Source organism: Talpa occidentalis, unplaced genomic scaffold (genome assembly GCF_014898055.3).
Source record: "Talpa occidentalis isolate TD23 unplaced genomic scaffold, MPIMG_talOcc4v2.1 talOcc4.11, whole genome shotgun sequence".
Taxonomy (NCBI): Eukaryota; Metazoa; Chordata; class Mammalia; order Eulipotyphla; family Talpidae; genus Talpa; species Talpa occidentalis.
The window spans coordinates 77705282-77721845 of record NW_023601104.1 but is presented as its reverse complement, the minus strand read 5'-3'; the positions used below and the strand labels follow the sequence as shown (position 1 = coordinate 77721845).

Here is a 16564-nt window from a genome sequence, read left to right as displayed (position 1 = left end):
CTCATGGAGAAGCCAGCGGAAGTAGTAGACCAGACACCAGGCCCCAGGTTAGAAGGTCTGGCTCTGTCCCTCAAAGCAAATTGACCCTAGACAAATCTCTTACCTCTTTGAGTCTCAGTTTCCTCATTTTCAGAGTAGAAATAAATAATATCTGCCTTCTATACTTCATAGGACTTTCACAAATATATTAAAAGCATTTGGAGTATTGGAAGGAACTATAAAGTAGCAGTTAACTTTTTTCCAGATTTTCTGAGCTATAATCAATAAAATTATATAGTTAACATATACAATGTGACTGTCTGATATATATACATATGTACATGTGTGCATGTATATAGAGAGAATATAGGTGTATAGATATATATTGAAATAGATGCCACAATAAGGTTATCAAACGTCCATCACCTAACAATTACTTCTGTGTATGTGTGGGGGAGAATGCTTAATATTTATCCTCTTAGCAAATTTCAACTAAACAATACAATATCATTAACTATATTCATCATGCTGTATATTAAATCCTCAGAACTTATTAATCTTGTATCTGAAATTTGTACTTCTTTGATCAACATTTTCCTATTTCCCTACCATTGGCAAACATCATTTTACTCTCTGGTTCTAAAAGTTCAACTTTTTTTTCTAGATTCCACATATAGGTGAGATCATATGGTGTTTGCCTTTCTCTGACTTGTTTCACTAAGCATAATGTCCTCTAAGGACATCCATGTTGTTGCAAGTGGCAGGATTGCCTTCTTTTTGTGACTAAACAATAGCCCATTATATGTACATACCACATTTTCTCCATCCTTTGACAAATACATTGGTTGTCTCCAAATCATGGCTTGTACACGTAAACCAAAGCCACGATGGGCTAGCACCTCACACCTGTTAGGGTAGTTATTATAAAAAAAAAGACAAGAGATAATAAGTTTTGGCAAGGATGCTGAGGATGAGGAAGGCTGTACACTACTGGTGGGAATTAAAATCGATGTCATCATTATAGAAAACAGTATAAAGCTTCCTCAAAAAATGAGAAATACTGGCACTATATGATGGAGCAATCCCACTTCTGGGTATCTAGTGAAGGAAACAAAAATCAGTATATTAAATAGCTATCTGCTCTCCCATATTGGCTGCATCATTACACACAATGGCCTACATAGAGAAGCAACCTACATGTCCACCAATGGAAGTGATGCCTGACCACTGGAACTCAGGAACTAGAGTAATTTGCTTATGACATTGTGATAACCCTTCTCTTCCAAGGAAAAGGACAGAATTAAGCAGTTCCCCAGGTGAATGACCGGTTCCTTCCAGGTCTTGTGAGAAGAGCATGGTCTTCAATGAAGGGGCATCACACTGACACAGGTGCGTCCACTGCAAGACCCTCTCTCCTCACAGGCAGAGTGGAAGCAACAGCAATGATCTTGCAAACGTGCTGTCAGCGTGAGCAACCATGTGCCAAAGCACTGGCCCAATGCAGAGACAAGGGGAGTCCTGCAGATGTGAGCATCACTTACTTCAACACCACACCTGAAAAGTAGGGAGCTAGTGCTTATCCCAGTAGGATATTTCAGAACAGGCAGCCAACAATTCCAGCAACTCGATGTGTGGTTTTTACTTAAAACAAACAAAATCTCATCAATAATCTACTGGTAGAACCTATGTGACCCCTCAGTAAAGGAAACATATTCAAAGGATGAATGGCAGGACCTGTGTAGTATTTATAGCATGGGGCTAGAGTCCGAGCTGTCTTACCCATTCCCCAGTTAGATTCTGTGGGTCCCTGGAAATGAGTCTGCATTATGCAGAATTTCTGGGTCCTGGTTCCTATGGAAATACTGTCCCATCAAGGACGTTTGCAGATGTTTCTTCAGTTTCTTCCAAACTCTTTATAACACAGGTTGCAAACTGCCCTGGAAAAGGCCAGTTAGTAAATATTTTAGAATTTTCTTGACTATATGGTCAATCTCTGTCATATGCTACTCCTGTGTGTTAGCAAAAAAATGTCATAAAGAATTAATAAACCAATGATATGGCTTTAATTTTTGAACACTTGATTTTTGAACACTGAAATTTGTATTCTGCATAACTTTCACATATCACAGAATACAGCTTATCTTTTGATTTTTTTCTGAAATGTTTCAAAAAGTAAAAACCGTCCTCAGCTCCAGTGCTACACAAACTGTCATGGAGACAGACTAGGCCCAAAGGCAAGTAGTTTGCTGACCACTGTCTTAAAGTTGTAGCAGCTCATCAGTCACAGCAGATTTTTCTTCAGCTACTGACCTCTCCTTCCCAGGAAGGCAGTGAAGTTATTGATATTAATAATTCCTTCCAGGAAGGGAGAGCTCACTCCCATATCTCGTTGACAGGCTTTGTCATCTGTTTCCTTAATGAGCTCCTTGAAGGGGCTCATTGCCCTGAGTCATTTTAGCACCAAGGGTCATGTTCTCCCTTGACAGCTTTACTGCCAACACCATCACCCACGCGCCTTTTGTTGGCCATCATCTGTCATGGTTCCTCACCTATTGAAAAAGAGTGGGAAGTGGGGGCCTCAGGAGAGTCAAGAAGCAGACTGGTATATTCCCCGCAGGCTAAAGGGAGCACACTTTGCCCCTATGGTTTGACCAAAAAAAAAAAAAAAAAAGCAAGGTTATGATCTTCTACTGTACTGGTCAGCTAACCACAAGGAAAATGCTTGGTAATTACATTCAGTTCCATTATTTTAATATATTCTAGAATATAAAATAACTAGAGATAAACAGTCCGATATGGAAGCCACTCTGTATAGGGCTACTGTAAGGGAGGTTTTCCTTCATTTATTTTTAATGCACCTGCTTGGAAATTTCCCCTCAATGGGAAGGGCTTGTGTGTGCCCCAGCAGGGTCTGATCTGGCCACACAGTGAGGATCTGGGGAGGAAGGTTGTTAACCAAGACACCTTCTCATCCTCACTGCAGTCACTGAAAGGCCTTTTTTCCTCTCTCAAATGAACTTCAGCCAATCCAAGCGGATATTCCAAACTTAATTTCGGTTGCCACACATCTACCATTCTAAACACTGAAAGAAAAAACAATCCTTCAGCACATCTCCTCCATAGCTATGGAGAAAAAGATAAAATTCCAGAATAATTTCGCCTTTCCTTTTCTAAAATAGGCAATACAGTAGGCAAATAGTGCCCCCTCCCCCTCATATGTACATTTTAATATTCAAAAACTGAATGTGCTGCCTCATGTGGCAAAAGGGACTTTGCAAGTGTGATTAAGATAAGGGATTGGAGGTGAGGAGGTGATCCTGGATTATCTGGGTGTGCTCCATGTTGTCAAAGCTTCCTGTAAGATGGAGGCCAGAGGATCAAGGTCCGAGAAGAGATATGATCACCAAAGCAGAGGCCACAATGAAGTCGGGCCATGAGTTAAGGAATGTGGGCAGCATCAAAAAGCTGGACAAAGGAAGGAAGTGGATTGTCTCTGAGAGCCTCCAGGAAGAATATAGCCCAGGCAAATTATTTCAGACTTTTGACCTCCAGAAAAGTCAGAGAATAAATTTAAGTCACTCATTGAATTTTGCATAATTTTCACACATCACAGAATATAGCAATTTGTTATAGCAGCAAGAGGAAACTAATACAGGCAGCTGCTAAAACTGTCACAGATAAAGTGTAGTTTCCAATAAGTTTCTTTATCTCATAACACTTAACCTTACAGAACAAAAGGGAAGAGCTACTCTCTACTCTCTCATGTACAGTCCTTAAACCCCACAACCACCCAACATTTAAATAAAATGAGATATAAAATGGAAGGTTGAAGGGGGTGAGTGGGCAGTTAGAGAACACTGTAGTCATGTACAAAAAGCATTACCCAAGAGTCCTGCAAAAGATGAGATAGAAATGGAATGTGACTTATTTATAGCAAAGCCTGCCTCCCTTCTCAAGTGTGTGACAGAAGAGCTGTTTTAAAGTTTTATTCTTCAAACTTGGCTGCAGAACTTGGCTGCTTCTCAGAACTGTGCTTTTGTATTTAGCTTTAAAATATAAGAAGCAACCCATGGTTAAACTGTAGGCAGACTGGTACAGCAGGAAAAATGCTATGGGGAATGGAAAGAGGTTGAAATGTTATTCTTATTTAGTTAGTTGCTTAAGAAAAACAAATAGAGGATGAAATAGCAAATGACTTGGAGAGGCTCCAACTTGAAAATTTCTGAGTATCCCAGCATTGAGGCTCTAAAGATAAAGGTGATATTGCAAAGCTAGCCAGACACTAAGGCGGAGGTCTGCTTTAGAGGGAAAACACCTGAAGAAAACACCTGTCTCCAATTAGCAACCCCTTTCCTCTCTTTCTGTAGTTCAATGACACAAATTTTGACAACCCAAAGAAGACTATTCTGTATATGTAGAAACCAGTACTGAACCCATTTATATCAGGAGTTGAGACACAAGCCATGCCTTTTGGCCTAGGCATCCTAGTTTCATTATTAATAGCAAATAAGAGACCAAATAATTAAATTATTAATTTAATTATTATTCACTTAGAACATTATACAATGTTTAAAACTGTGATTATGGGCCTCCCCGGTGGCGCAGCGGTTGAGCGCTGGGTTGCGAAGCTGCCCGCAGCCTCTGTGGCGCCAGTTCGATCCCCGGCTGCTCCCCGCCCACCAGAGGAGGGTCCCACATGGCGCGCAGACCTCTCCTGCCGCCCGCTGCTCCCCTCAGCAGTGTACTTTGGTCCTTCTGCCTGGTCTGCTCCCCGCTCTGGCTCTGGTGAATTCTCTCACCCTCTCGCGCTTCTGACTGTACCCAGTGCATGTATAAACAAACAAACAAACAAACAAATAAATAATAAATAAAATAAAACATGCCTCTATTAAAAAAAATTTAAAAAAAAACTGTGATTATGATGACACTGATTAATGCTGAAAATATGAAAGGGAAACACATACAATAGTATACTATGATGACCCACTACATTAATATATGTTTTAACATATATATGTACTGACACATATATTTACATATGTATATTACAAATTAAAAAACTAGAAGGAAATAGACCAAAATGCTAACTGTAGTCACATTTGCCTGATAAGAGTGTGTGAGTTGTTTTGTTTTTTTTTTAAGATTTATTTATTTTTGCATACAAGAACTAGAGTACAGGCAAGAGGGGCGAGGGGTGAGAGGATTCACCAGAGACAGAGTGAGGAACAGAACAGGCAGACTGACTGAAATACACTGCTGAGGGGAGCAGCGGGAGAGTTAGGAGAGGTCTGCTGTGCCATGTGAGTATCTCCCTGGCCAGGGATCAAACTCGTGCTGCAGCGGCTGCAGACAGCTTCATAGGTTGCTTCTTAACCCCTTGCACCACCAGGGAGGCCCAAGAATGTGTGAGGTTTATTTTTTTGTTCAGGCTTTGATACTTTTAAGATGAAAACAATTATTTTTTAAAAGAAAAGGAAAAAAGAAAATCAGTTGGCAGAAAGCTTAGTTTTACCAATACCTTACATGTGAGTTTCAGAACTAAAAATATTTTATGTTTTATTGCTTCAGGGTCTCCACATGAACAATGAGACTATTATTACATTAGGGATAACTCCTATATTTAGTATTATAAAATATACTTCCTCCTAAATACAGATTATGTTTTCTTATCACCACACCTTTGCTCACACAACTCCTATCACCTAGAATCTTTTCTTAGTTCTTTCTGACAGACCAAAACCTGCCCTTTCTTAAAGACACAATTCAAGTTACTCCTCTTCAAATTTCTCCTTTCTCTGTAAGCCCAGGCTGCCTACATCAACCTTTCTAAAATCAATTACAAACAGCCTTGAGATATGCTTTTTGTTCCTTTGTTTACATAATTCAATTTGTTTAAAAAAAAAATTGCAGACTTTACAATAAGGCAAACCTAGACTCAAGTCCTAATACCAGTTATTTTTACCAGTCATTATCTTTCTGATCTTTAGTTTCCTTATCTGTAATATAGGATGATCACCACCACCTATCTAAGAAGCTGTCTGATAATTAAATGATTGCCTGTGTGTACAGAACCTGGTACAGTACCCGGTATATAGTGAGTGATCAATAAGTACGAATTTTCTTCCTTAATCCTACGCCACTCTTGTTCTTCCCATCTAGATTGTAAAGTTGCCTAGGACAGGAAACATGTGCTATGGCCCCCACATAACAGTGTGTCGAGAATGAAGTACAATGCTTTGCCAGAAGTAGAAGTTCAATTCATACACTGTTGGATTGGTATTTGCAAGAAGCATGAAGCTTCAGACAGAGACAAAATAGAAACTGTTATGGTTGAACTGTGTCCTCCTAAAAGATATGTTGAAATCCTAACACCCAGTCTGTAGGTTTCTGATCTTATTTGGAAATGGAATTTTTGCAGATGTAATGAGCAAAGTGAAGATGGAAGTCTTAACTGGACTAGAGTAGGGTGTGCCCTACATCCAATGACCCGTGTCATTATGAGAAGATCCTGTGAAGACACAGAAGTAGACACAGAAGAAAGGGGGCCGTGTGAAGACAGGCAGATACTGGAGCGATGCGCTACAAGCCAAGGAACACCAAGGATAGTTGCTGTAGCCACAGGAAGTTAGTGACAAGGAAGAATTCTCCCCTAGAGCCTTCAGGGGGAGCATGGTCTGGCTAACACCTTGATTTTAGACTGTAAGCCCTCTGAACTGTGAGAGAATAAATTTCTCTTGTTTAAAGCCACACAGCTTGTGGTAATTTATTACAGAAGCCTTAGAAAACTAATACAGGAATGGTCAGAATCGTTATACTGACAGATATAAGCTACTTCCTGACTGTTTTTGGAGCCAAGTAAGATTTCCTCCAAATAAGGCTTCTTTTCAGATCTATTTCAGATAAGAGATATTTGCCTGACACTGGCCCCTTTTCAGATTGCAGAGCCAGGTTGGGATGAATAACTGTCTTTCAGTTCTTGTAATGACACAGCGTTTCAGTGGCATCTTCGACTGCTATTTTTCCCCAGTGACTGGTGATCCACCACTCTGGCCCAAATCCTGGACACTAGCCTCAAATCCCTCTCTCTCACTCTCCAAGTCAACAGTGCTTCCTAAACACACTGAAAGTTTCTCTCACTTTTCTTCATCTCTTCCACCATGACCAGGGACCAGTAAATCATTCTGGAAATGTCCTTTCTGAAACATATTAGAGAGTAAACAGAGGTTATAAGAAACAGACCCATCTCCTTCAAAGGCAATGATCTGAAGTTCTACTTCTGGCAATGGCTAACTAATGTTTCAGAAACACTCTCTTGCTGAGAAAGACGGGAAAATGTTTTGTTAAAAATATTTGAGGGATGGGCCTTCACTGGTGGCACAGCGGTTGAGCGCTGGGCTGTGAAGCTGCCCGCAGCCTCTGCAGCGCCGGTTCCATCCCTGGCCACCGGCCAGGGTTCCACATGACCTGCAGACCTCTCCTGCCGTGCCCACTGCTCCCCTCAGCAGTGTACTTCAGTCCTTCTGCCTGTTCTGCTCCCCCACTCTGGCTCTGGTGAATTCTCTCACCCTCCCACGCTTCTGACTGTACCCAGTGCTTGTATAAATAAATAAATAAATCTTTAAAAAAAAATATTTGAGGGCATTGGAGAGCAACTGAGGAAGAATTTGTGAAGCTACAATATGAAAGAAGAAAGCTAAGGTGAGCCTAGCAATTGAAGCTGCTATTTCCTTTCAAGGGATTTTCAGTTTCTTAAGCAAAAGGTATAACTGAAAAGTTTTCTGTGCTTTCAGCAGTCTCATGGAGCTTAAGGGGCAAAAATCAAAGGTCAGAGCTCACTAAGGCTGAGGGGATTGAATGAACACCCAAAGTACTGGTTGGGAACAGAAATGACTCCCAATAACAAAGGCAATCTAGAAATATACTGGCACTAACAAGAACTAAAGTTCAGTTATATATAATCTCTGTATCTACTTAGATTAAGATAATATGTCCCTAGTCTAGAAAAGAAAAAAAAATTAAAACCTCTATGGGGTAAGATAACATTTCCTCTGAGCTTTAAATTATCTCTCCAATACTTACTGTATAAGCAATGTCCAGAACTTAGTTAAAAACATAAGAAAAAATTTTTAAAGACAAAATAACAGTCCAGCAAATGATACAGATTTTGAAGTATCAGGTAGAGACTTTAAAATAACAATGACTAACATGGCTAAGAAATTAATTAAATGACAGAACTTTAGAAGGAAACTAGAAACCATGAAAGTAAATTAAGCTAAAATTTTAATACTTAAAAAAAAACTAAAGTTATTAATTCAATGAGATGGTTTAACCACAGACTAGATACAATTAAGAAAAGAATTGATGAACTGGAGAATAGGTCTGTAGAGAATATTGACAAAGTTTGAGTTTGAAACATGAAACAGACAAGGGATCAAAAGTACAGAAAGGGCCTCCCCTGGTGGCGCAGCAGTTGAGCGCTGGGCTGTGAAGCTCCCCGCAGCCTCTGCAGTGCCGGTTTGATCCCTGACCACCTGCGTGGGTCCCACATGGCTCAACAGACCTCTCCTGTCTGGCCCGCTGCTCCCCTCAGCAGTGTATTTCGTCAGTCTGACTGTTCTGTTCCCTGCTCTGGCTCTGGTGAATTCTCTCACCCTCCTGCGCTTCTGACTATACCCACCGCTTGTATAAATAAATAAATAAATCTAAAAAAAATTTAAAAAAGTACAGAAAAAGAACATAGGAAACCATTTTTTCCTAAGGTAATTTAAAAACCCTTCAAAATATATAATGAAATAAATTTTCAAATGTCGATTATACAATTAAAACAGTCACCCAGAACACCCTCTGAAATTAGTCCTTGGGAATTTTATTTAACATTTAAAAAAAAAAAAAAAGAGACACAGACAAAAAATAATGAAAGAAAGCCCTAAATGTTCAAAACCAAAAAGCTTTTACTTTAAACATAGTGATTTGCCTGTTTTCAAGTTTTTCTTGGGCTATTTTTTTTAAAGAATGCAAAGGATATTATGAAAGAATAACTGGATAATAAAATGTGGATAGTTTCACTAATTTGAAGAGATCTCTGCACACCCTCCCCATGTTCATCACAGCATTTTTCACAATAGCCAAAAGTTGGAAAAAACCTAAGTGCCCACCAGCAGATGACTAGATAAAAAGATATGTATTATTCCACAAAACTATTCAGAAAACCATTCAGCCATAAAAAGATGAAATCCTGCCATTTGCAACAACATGGATGAACACTGAGAGGATTATGCTAAATGAAGTAAGTCAGATAAAGACAAATACTGCATGACTTTACTCATATGTGCGAGATGAAGCAAAACCAATGAACACACCAAACACACAAGAAGGTTAAGGGGAAGTGGTGAAGGTGAGTAACATAAAAGGAGTCAATTATATGGTTTTGGATGAACACTAGATTAGCAGAAGGTAATTGTACAATTTAAATAAGGTTTGAATTGTATAAACAAAAAAGGTAAATTTATTGATTATTAAATCCATTGAATGTTTGAACTGACAAATGCCATCTCTTTCATGACCCTCTTAATTTACCCACATACAGGGAGGAGAGGGGCAGGCAGACAACCCAGCTCTATGATTATTTGTTCTAACCTTTTGTTGGTCCCAAGAGATCTTTTAATAACTCCCAGCTATAACCTCATAAAAAGACCTCTCCACATTCCTCCTCACCCTCACATCCTCCCTAAATCTTAAGTGTCACCAAATCCTGTTAATACAACCTCTTAAGCAGTTTTCAAATGCATCCCTTCATCTGTTACCACTGCCACCAATTGGATGTCACTTTTCCCTCACCTCAATTGCTGTAAAATCACTAAACTATCCTCCTGCCTAAAGCCCTAGCTTTCCACCCTCCCTCCACCTGTTCTTCACATTGAACATAAGACTTTCCGGCTTCAAATCCTTTCATAAGGTATTTCCTTATGAAGAAAAACAAGGTCTCGGTGGCATCCTTTGCTTGGGGGATAATTTCTAAATGAGTCAGAGCCTTATCAGTAAACAGATGGCACACATAATATAAGACAATCCAAGGAAGGTTTATTTCAAAAAGGACCAAGTATAAAGCAGCCACAGGATACAGAAGAACCATAAGGAGATCATCAGGAATCTCTGAGTCAGGGAAGAACTCAGGCACCACAACTTCATAAGCACCAGCAGTCCATTTCTGTTTCCTATTACCCATGCCCTTATATAATCCCTTTCCCCACGGTAGACCTAGTGCCTTGCTCCTACTGAAAGGGATGGGATGTTATAGCCAAGATTAACCTATAAAACAGTAAGACTCCCACTACCAACACCCCCCTCCCAGCCTCTTCCCTTGCTCATGCTGATGAAATGAGCTGCCATGTTGCAGGCCACCCCACAGAGCAACACATGGGGAGGAACTGGAGTGAGGAACAACACTGGAGAATACTAGTGAAGAACAGATGCCCTTGAGGAACTGAATCTAGTCAACAACCATGTTAACCAGCTTCGAATTGGGTCTTTCCCCAATTAGGCCTTCAGATAAAGTACAATCCCAGCCAACATTTTGATGATAGCCTTGTAAGAGACCCTGAGCCAAAGGCCCCACCTTGCCCACTCATAAATTACTGACCACAGAAACTGGGACATAATAAATATTGTGTTTAAGCCCTTGAGTTTTGGAGTAATTCCTTACATAGCCATAGTTTACTGACACAAACTGGAACTTCCCTGAGGGTTCAAAAGACTTAATAAAGGAAAAGGGTATCAGGACCCATAGAAGAGAGTGGACCACTTGAGAGGAAGAAAGACATTAAGTGACACAGCCAGAGCAAGACCTTCCAGAGAAGAAGCCAGGTGAAGAAATACCATGACTTTGCTCTTTTTCCTTCCTCCCATCTCTTCCCAGGCTTCCATTGACTGAATCCAGTTGAAAGCCAGAGGTCACAGGATGCCGTAGTTCACATAGTGCTGGCTTCTGGGGCAAAGAGCAGCAGGCAGCTGGGTGCAGCAAGGATGTGGGGGCACAAAGGGAAGACACCCCAACACCATCCAAACTTTTTGCATGGTGTATAAGATCTTTCATGGTCTGGTCCTACTTCCCCAGCTTTATTTTTCAACCCTTCATGGATTTGGAAACATTGTTCCATGAAAACAGCCACTTGAAATTGCCAGAAGCTGCAGACAGTTTCACAGTGCTGCGTTCAACCCGCTGCACAACCGGGGAGGCCCTTAATAGGGCCCTTAATAGGGCCTCCCCGGTTGTGCAGCGGGTTGAATGCAGCACTGTGAAGCTGTCTGCAGCTTCTGCAGCACAGGGTGAATTTCCAGCCAGCCAGGGAGATTCCCACATGGTGCAGCAGACCTCTCCTGTCTCGCCTGCTACACTCTCAGCAGTTTTGGTCTGTCTGCCTGTTCTGCAACCCATCTGTCTCTGGTGAATCCTCTCACCCTCTGGCACCTTTGGCTAGTACCCCAGCTATTGTATAAATAAGTCTTTAAAAAATATATATATAAAATATATGATACTATATAATATATAGTACACAGTATAATTACATAGTATAATATATAATATATAGTACAATACATAGTATATTATATATCTCATAATATATAATATAATGTGCAGTATATATGATGTGTATGTTATATATTTATATAATATATGTATATGTTATATATTTTATATATATATATATATATATATATATATATATAAATACATCACAACTCTGCCCCTTTTCATGTGCAGGCCCTCCCTACTACCTCCTATACTATTTCCACTCCTTCTCTGCCAAGTAAATTACTATTCATCTTTCAAGAATTAAGACAGATCTGAGCATCTTCTACAGAATCATCATCCTCTCCCCTGATGTGAGCTATGTGACCCCTTTCACTCCTCCCAGACCCCTCTGCCTCCCAGGCCCTCATCACCCTCTACCAGAATGGCGATGGTCCCACCAACCTATGGGCTTATTTAGAGAACTAAGCTCGTCTTGCATGCCTAGTCTGGCACACGAATGACACTCAATATGCACTTGATGATTAAATAGTTTATAATCCTCATCATGTCTTAGTCACCAGGACCTGCAGGTTCACCTCTCCTCAATTGTGCTGGTCTCTATGACTGCCTTCTGTTAATTACAAAACAATACCCTATTCCTATCTCTCTCCACAGCCCTAACCTCTTCCAGGTTAGATTTTCTCTTCTTGCTGTATATCACTGCCTGTGTTCTGAAAATAGTGCTCCATTTACTTTCTGGAAATATACCTAAACCAATTACTGCCCAAGACTTCAAGGGTCTTAGGTGATTAGGGAAGGTGACCTGGGGTATCATATAGCAACACAATGGTTAGACCCAAATTCCATCATAAAAGGAGTCCACAGCCAGAAACTAATGGATGAAGAAAATCAGCAATGACAAGGCTACTTAACTGTAAGAATGTTGATACAAGATCACAGGCTTTTCTTCTTCTAATAACATGCCTAATTCATCCCTATATTTTACTGACAGTGTCCAGTGTTGCTATTTAAACACCAATCCTGCTACCTGTATAGCTTACAATCAGTGTTGCAAAAAATTATAACTGTACAGATACCTTAAATGTTATTTATGAGTCAGTGAAACAGGTTATCAAACTAAGAAGACACTCTAACTGCTGAATCACTAAAACTAAAATTTTTCCTTCTGATGCCTGTCTATATTGGATTTAATCTCTATCCAAATTCGGTTGCTTAGTACTTTTTGAAATATTTCCACAAATTTCAAAAGACCCTTAACATGCATATAGTCTCACAACATTGTTTTGAAATCAATGTACTAAGTTCTAAAAGATCAAAAAGTTATGGCATGAAACTTTGAAATCATTGTGAAAGATACCTACATATTATCTAGTCCAATCCCCTCTCTTTTCAGAACATAAAATGAAGCCAAAATAATATTTTATTTATTAAGTTGCTGGTGGGGACACATGATTTGTTTTATTATGCTCTCTTCTACCTTACACGGACACTAAATACATTCTTTTGTGTAAGAAGTATTTTGTAAATGGGAAGGAAGGAGGAAAGGGAAAAGACAAAATAAGAACAGGGCCAGGAAGATGGAGTCCCCCAGCCAGGAGCCAAAGTAGCAAGTGTGGGAGCTGGGAGCAGATTCTCAGAGCTCTAGGCAAGCTGTTTTATTATACTGTACGGCCTCTTGACCCAAGTTAAGCTACAATTTTCTCTGTCTACCTACCATCTAATCACCCAAAGTTCTATCAAATAAAATTACCAGTCCAGTTGGAAATTTATCAAAAGACATTATTAACACCACTCAGAGAATTAAAGTCAGAAAGCAAGCTACACTTACTCAAAAGAATGCCCAGTTATGTAAGAAAGTAAACCTATCAGAAAGTCTTTAGCCAAGGCATAAGACCAATAGCAAGTAAAATGGAGCTTTAGCAATACAAATGTTTAAGAAACATCAATTCCAAAGAGCACCTGCACCCCTATGTTTATAGCAGCACTGTTTACAATAGCTAAGCTTTGGAAACAGCCCAAATGCCCAAAAGTAGATTACTGGATCAAGAAGATGTGGTACATATATACCATGGAATATTACTCAGCATTCAAAAAAGATAAACACATGCAATTTGCAGCAACATGGATGGCGCTGGAAGGGATCATGCTCAGCGAAATAAGCCAAAAAGAAAAAGAAAAATACCGGATGGTCTCACTCATAGCAGGAATCTAGAAAACTTAAATAAGGGACCAGGAAAATGAATATAAGAAAGTGAAAATCAAAATCAACAAAAAACTATGAACCAGAGACACTTTTGGGGGTGGGGGGCGGAGGGGAAGGATTGGGGTCAGAATGGGGCGTTTGCAATTGTATGGGGGAATATAAAAATAAAATTTAAGATAAAAAAAAAAATAAAAAAAAATAAAGTTAGCCCACATCAAATCTCCATAAATAAACATGAAAACCAAATATGTGCTGCACAGCCTTTTCATTTATTTCACATAAACAACGGCTATTGAGTCCCAGCGATGTGGGAATGATAGATAACATAATGGTAGAAAGGTCACAGACAGAGACCATGCTACCTGGACACAATCATAGCTTCACTGGGAAAATGATGAGTAACTTTAAGCAATTTACCTATCTTTTCCATATTTTGGTTTTCTCTTCTATTAAATCAAGGTCTTATTAGAAAAACCTAGGAAGGAGCTGCTAAGATCCTTTCATTCTGACTCTATGAAAAGAGCCTAGTCTACATATTGAGAGATCTACAAATAGTTAATGAAGTCCAAAACCCACTTCAAAACACCAGCATCCCCGTTATTTTGCCACACATGTTCCATGCCACACTTACTCTGTGCCGCACATATTGTAAAAGATTCTAAATAAGTATTCTTCAAAATAAGCTGGGCATCAGATTACTCCTAAGAATATTATAAAACTCAAATTCCTAGGATCCAGCTGAGTTGGGTGTAGAGGGGTCCTTCGAAGATGAACATTTTTATAAAGCTCCCCTAAATTACCTGAAGTATATAGTCAGGTTCAAATATCATCTCCACCTTGAGCAATTCAATGACCCAAGATCTTTTAGAACCAGGAATATAAAAAAGGTTAAGAAAGGGTGATTTCATGAATAATTAAGGTTTTCTTTTAAATAGATTTTTAATGTGACCAATACATTTTTCATACACACCTCCAATCCAAAATGTGAATATGAAAGATGGAAAACTAAATTAGAAAGTCTGCTCAAGACAATAAATAAATCATGCCTTGGGAAAGTACAACTTCTCACAGTTAATGACATGGGAAACATGAAAAGAGAATGAAAAGTATTCTGAAAAGTGTGGGTTTAGGAAACCTACCCATCATTACTCATAAGTCAGAAGGTTACCATCCTAAATGGCATTTTAAAGTCATAACAGCATTATGGACACCATCATCCCACTTATTACTCAGAAGTTTACCCAAAAGTTCCATTTCTCTAGATTTGGCTTTTTAAATGTCAGCATCTGAATCAACACAACACAGTCCAAGCAAAAATTTCACATTGAAAACAAGAGAAAGAAACAACCAACATGAAAACACAATTTGTGTAATATTTAAAAGTCAATTTTACTTGTAGACATCTGAACATCTATAAGAGTTTTGGTCATATAGCTATGACCTTGAATAAATCATTGCACAAGAGGACTTCTATACAAAATATTTAGAATTGACCTGGGTTTCAAGACTTGAACTTTACTGACTTCTTGAGGATAATGTCCTGCAGTAGGTCAGTCCTGGTTGTGGCCAAAAGCATTAGGAATAGGGAACTAGGTAATGGTAGGTAAACATCCCATGATTCAAACACAACCATGGCTCTAGCTAGTCAAATTAACTGGCTTAAATGATTCCAGGTCCTGAGCTCATATTGGACAATAATTGTACCTTCTCTCTTCTAACAGATTGAATACATGGGAATTAACTACATAGCAAATAACACAAACATATACATACCCCCCACACAAATTTGTTATGAGGGAGCAAATCTATTTCCAATATAGAAAACAAATGGCTAGTGGTCATTTCTCTACAGACCTACAACTAACAATTTGGTTACTAAATAAAATCAAAAAAGTATTCCCTGCTATTGCCTGAAAAATAAAAATCAAGTTCCCATAAACTTGTAGGAAGTTTTTCCTTTCAACATAATGCCAAACATCCTAGTGGTGTTTGGATTGTCTGACCTTTACATTTCTTATTAACCTTTAATAATCCATGGATTTGTAATCTCCTGAATAATATAAAAACATTTGTATTGTTTTTCTGTGTCTTAAGAAAAAGGCAACTTGCTATATAAATGAACATTAGCCATCTTATTAACAGCACCAACAATTATACATTTTATAATTTATTTCCCTTCCAAGTAGCACTGTCTCTACAAGACCTAAAGATAAAAGAACATGAAGTGCTCATTATGCACACGTCCACGCCATCCACGCTGAGCAGGATGCCAAATGTCTTATTTACCTTCTATAAATGAAGCTTCACAGCAACTCAGTAAAGAGGTACTATCCTTCTTCCCACCTTTTTTTCCTTGTTATAGATTTTAAAAAACAGACTCATAGAAGTTCAATAGCTGATTCAAGGCTGCATGGCTAGAAAGTGGGAGTTTCTATTTCAACCCAAATCTGAACCCAAAGTCCATGTTCCTATGAACTCGGCACAGTGTCTCCCAGTTTTGAGTGGATGAAGATGAAAATCATGAATAAATGCCTTCCTATTATTCGGTATGCCTCACCTATTAGTTGTCCCCATTAACCTATTTTTTTCTTTCCTACAACTTAATAAGCATCTATTTTCAAGATGAGTTATCTAACCATCTCTTGCAAAGGATTAATGAATTTGGGACTCAGAAAATGAATAGTTTGAGAGTTCTATTTTTGCAAGGAAAAGAGAAAAATTCACCATATTGATCATCCAGGAATATCTAGCTCAACATTGCCCATATGACTAACACAGATCAAGCATAGGCTTGCAGAACACATAGACCCTAGCAGACAACTCAGAGTTAGCAAAATCAATCAACATTA

At 39.0% G+C, this 16564-nt stretch overlaps 1 protein-coding gene and 1 long non-coding RNA gene across 12 annotated transcripts in view; both read right to left on the bottom strand.

Annotated features, from left to right (window-relative positions):
- Positions 1–16564, bottom strand: part of RGS6 (regulator of G protein signaling 6) — a 511546-nt gene that overhangs the window by 410991 nt on the left and 83991 nt on the right. The gene's annotated exons all lie outside the window — the stretch shown is intronic.
- On the bottom strand, positions 505–2617 carry LOC119239253 (uncharacterized). Its single transcript, XR_005123789.2, has 3 exons — positions 2529–2617; positions 1759–1916; positions 505–885 (listed from the first exon to the last, which is right to left on the bottom strand). It is a non-coding gene; the product is annotated as an uncharacterized LOC119239253 (long non-coding RNA).